Genomic DNA, 4,499 nt, shown 5'->3' on the forward strand with positions numbered 1-4,499 from the left:
GTACTATTTGAGTTGGGAATTCCCCCTACTTCCTTTCACTCAGCTCCTTTGCCATTTGACCCATTTGCACTTCTAGCTTTTGTATGGCTTGCTCAGTCTTTGTATTGACATGTTTTTGATCAACCATGAATTGTTGTTGTGAAGTCACCAGGCTATGTATCATATTCTCTAGTTGGTTCATCTTTCGCTCTTGAGCTGGTTGACTTGCTTGTTGGGTTCCTTTCTGCTGTCTTTGATTATTACTCTAGAAGAAATTGGGATGATTGCACCATCCTGGATTGTAAGTATTAGAGTATGGGTTGTTCTTGTGGGGATAATTGTTTTGTCCCATAAAGTTCATCTCTTTTTGTTCTGCAAAAGGACACTTCTTAGTGATGTAATCTAAATGGGAACAAATAGCACATACATGGAATTGCATGTCCTGTTGCAGAGGTGAAGTTTTCTGAACAGTCATGGCTTTGACAAGCATATCCAATTTCTTTTCTACTGCAGCCAACTGATTAGTTGATCCTCCACTGAGATTCACCTCATACATGCCCTTGCTCTTGACTCCTCTCCTTCCTCGTAAACAGAATTGCTGTGAGTGCTCACTTAATGTCTCAAAAATTTGCACAGCTTCCTCACTACTCCTTTCCATAAGTGTTCCTCTGCAAGCTGAATCAACCATCCCTTTGATGGTATCATCTAATCCTTCATAGAAAATTTGTACCTGCTCATCTTGAGGGATGTTATGATGTGGACACTTTAGGAGTAAGGAATTGAAGTGATCCCATGCTTCAAAGAACAAGTCTCCGTCTCGTTGTTGGAACATTTGAAATTCTCTTTTAAGTTGCTTTGTCTTCTGGGCTGGGAAAAACCTCTTCAGAAACTTGGTGGTCAATTCTTCCCAAGTATGAATGGACTCTGCAGGTAAGGAATTGTACCACAGTTTAGCATTATCTTTCAAGGAAAAAGGAAAGAGAACTAACTTGAGTCTTTCTTGAGTTAGGCCTTGAACATTCTACAACTTGCATAAGTCAAAGAATTCCTTAAGATACAAGTTGGGATCCTCAGTAGCTGTGCCTCTGAAGTGGGTCAATGCATTGAGGATTTGGGGAGAGATATAATAGCTGTTGTCCACCTCCGGTTGATATGCTATGCATGAGGGTTGATGGAGGTTTGTTGGGACGTATGCCTGCTTCATTGGTCTCCTCACCCATGGTGGATTGGCCTCTAATGGTCCTGGCCTGATTGGATTTTCTGGCACATCTTCCATTTCAACTTCTTCTTCTCCTTCTTTAACTCTAGGTCGTTGTCAAATTGTCCACTCAATTTCAGAATCGAGGGGAAAAACGGTTGAGGCTTGAGATCGACGACCTTGCATGAACCTTGATTACTTCTTCAGTTAGGCAGCTTCAGTATTGCCTGGTTCGGATGCTCCCTAGAACTACACTCGATCTCAGGACGGTGCATTCAATCGCAGTGTGCTTGATCGCACTTGGCAGACGATTGATTGCAATCACAGAATGCCAATCCGGAACCTAAAACAGAAAACAAAATAAAATTAGGGAAACAAGAAATTCTTTTTGATTTTTGCTAATACTAAATTAAAAATTAAAATAACAAAACTAAAGGAAGATAAATTTAAACAAAAGTCACCGCAATTCCCGGTAACGGCGCCAAAAACTTGTTGTCTCAATTTCCTACCTAAATTAATAGGTAATTAATTGGATGTTTTACCGACAAGTGCACGAGGTCAACATAGTAGCATAGTATGCAAATACGGAGTCATTCCCACAAGGATTGCTAGATTTTGCTTAAAATTAAATTCCAAAAGTAAAACTAAACAAAGATTGAATTTTGAATTGATGATAATTAAAAGGTAGGGCTTTGATATCCACCACTAATTATGCTTAGCTAACATATCAATATGCCAATATTTTGATCATGTTATGAATATCTAATGTTTGCCAACCTAAGGGCATTGGTGTTTACTCCTTAAGCTATTGATTTCCCTAAGCAACGAATTAGGCATGGGTATCTACTCTAATTCTTTTCTTTCTTAAAAGATTTAGCATGGGTGTCTACTAAGTTGTTCTTTAAGAAAGCATACAAACTGTGAAAATCGACAAACACACGAGGCCTAGGGCATGGGTGTCTACTCCCAGTTCCCCATGTTGATTAACCCAAAAATCGCGGTGTGGATTCTTTCGTTACTTGTGTTAAACCTAGGACTTGGTCATCCAAATTGATCTAACTAACTGGTCCATACCATATGTACATGTTGATTAGGCACACACATATGAGGAATTCATGCAAGCAGGTATTAATCAAGTTAAATAGCACAACAAGATCATCATAAAGGTGCCAATATTGAAATATCAACTAAACATAACTAGGGCTTCAATCTAGCCCTACTAAATAAATTAGCTACACATAGAGTTGATGTTAAACATCTTCATAAAAGAAAAGAAAGAGAAGAATAAACCCGAGACTTGACTTGAGAGCTCATATTCTTCTCCCTTCTCCAAGCCTCCTCATTCTAAAGGCTTAGGAGTCTATTTATAGGCTTTAGAAGTCCTTGGAAAAGTAGTAAACCCTAGGGTTTTCGTAGGGTTTAAATCCTATTACAATTTGGAGTTTGAAAAACCCTAATATGGAAATAGGGACATTATAGCTGCCACTTAGAATGCCTCCTACGCACGGGTGCGCTCGATCGCAGCCCGTGTGCGCTCGATCGCAGGTCTGCAATTGATCCTTCTTTTTCCCTGTGCTTGATCGTTTCTGGCCTGGCTCGTGCAGCATCTTTTCTGGTATTGCGCTCAATCCCAGGTACCCTGTGATTGATCACAGTACCAGGAGCTCCAGTTTTTCCATCTTCTCTTATTGAGCCTAAATCACCCAGTTTTACTTTACTTTCTTCCAAAAGTTTGTAAAAACATCAAAAACACAAAAAGGAATTAAAATAGCCTAATTAACTATAGCCAAAGGATTAAAACATGTAAGATAAGGGCTGAAAATATAAATATTTTAGCACTTATTACACTACAACAAGAGTCCTAAAAAGCATGATGGATTGAGGCGGCAAGTGGAAGAGATACGTCTTTCAGAGTGTATTGCAATTTTTCGTGAAGAAGAGGAACCGTTGGAAGAGTTAAATCTTTCAAAGAGGCACTTTAAATTATTTTGAAAACGTTTCTTAGTTTTGTAAGAAAATGGGTACAAGGCTTGTCATAGCATCTTTAAAACTTTATAACATTAGAAAAGCAGTAAGAACAACATGAAAGTTATGAAAAAGGGCATGAAGTTACCTTAGAAGATGGCCAACTCCTCAAATCTCCTCATTCCTTTACAAAATTACTCTCAACACTAAGTTTTTAGGGTTTCTTGAGTGCAAGGGAGGCTGAAGGTCGAATGGGAGCCTTATATAAGGGTTTGGGGTGTGCCTTATTTTGGAAAAGTGGAGAATGGGTTAAAAATGCTTTTCAGAGTTGGTAGCAAACGTTCGGTACTATGTGGCGAACGTTCGAGTACTATTACACATTAAATAAAAGGTTTCAAGCGTATGTTCTGAGGTACTACCCACTGGGTCAAAGATTGGTCAATGAACATTCATGTGGTCCCTAGCGAACGTTCGGTTAGAGAGTGGGTTTTTCTCAGTTAGGCTTGGAAACTTCTAAAGGGTGGGTTATCCTTAAGGTGTATAGGCCTTTTGGTTTAAAACTATGTTTTATGAAGTCATCAACTGCTTTGTCGTAGTGAGTCATTAATCTATTAAGGCAAGGGTTTTTTATCGGGGTATTACAAAGGATTACCTTGAAGAGAGCAAAAATTCCCCCAAAACCTTCTTCTTCGTCACTAGAAACTATCATCTCACTTTAGGGCTAGGGTTTTTAGTGTAAAGGCTGAGAGATGAAGGGAGGTATTTATAGGGGTGAGGAGGCATGCCTCCCTCATATAAAGGTGGAGAATGGGTTAAAAATGCTTTTTAGATTATTACTGAATGTTCGGTACTATGGGCGAACATTCGGTGTACTATTACATAGTGGTTCTAGGGTTGCAGGTGGAATGTTCTATCAATACCCAGTAGATCAAACTTTGGTCAACAAACTTTCGCTTGTGGTCCCCTGTTGAACGTTCGCACTAAGGACATGATCAAACATTCGGTGTGTTTCCCTATCGAACGTTTGGCTAGAGAGCTTGATTTGAGTTTTTAGGGCTAAATATAAGTGAAGGCTTGGTTTAAGATTAAGGCACACCCTTGGGGTTTACAAAAAGGGTTTTCTAGACTTAAGTGTAATGGTTGATTTTGGGATAAATAACTCTTGGAAACTTGGGCCATCACTCTCTCTCTCTCTCTCGTGCGTCTCTAAACTAAAGATATCCCGTTAGATCTCCATAAGGGAGGAGGGAAGAGTAGAACTCTCACTACAAAAAAAAAAAAAAAAAAAAATTGGTTTTAGTGATGGTTTGGATTGTGTCAGTTTAAGAAACTGACACTATAACATGTTGGTTTCTAT

This window comes from Corylus avellana, chromosome ca2, assembly GCF_901000735.1.
Source record: "Corylus avellana chromosome ca2, CavTom2PMs-1.0".
Classification (NCBI taxonomy): domain Eukaryota; kingdom Viridiplantae; phylum Streptophyta; class Magnoliopsida; order Fagales; family Betulaceae; genus Corylus; species Corylus avellana.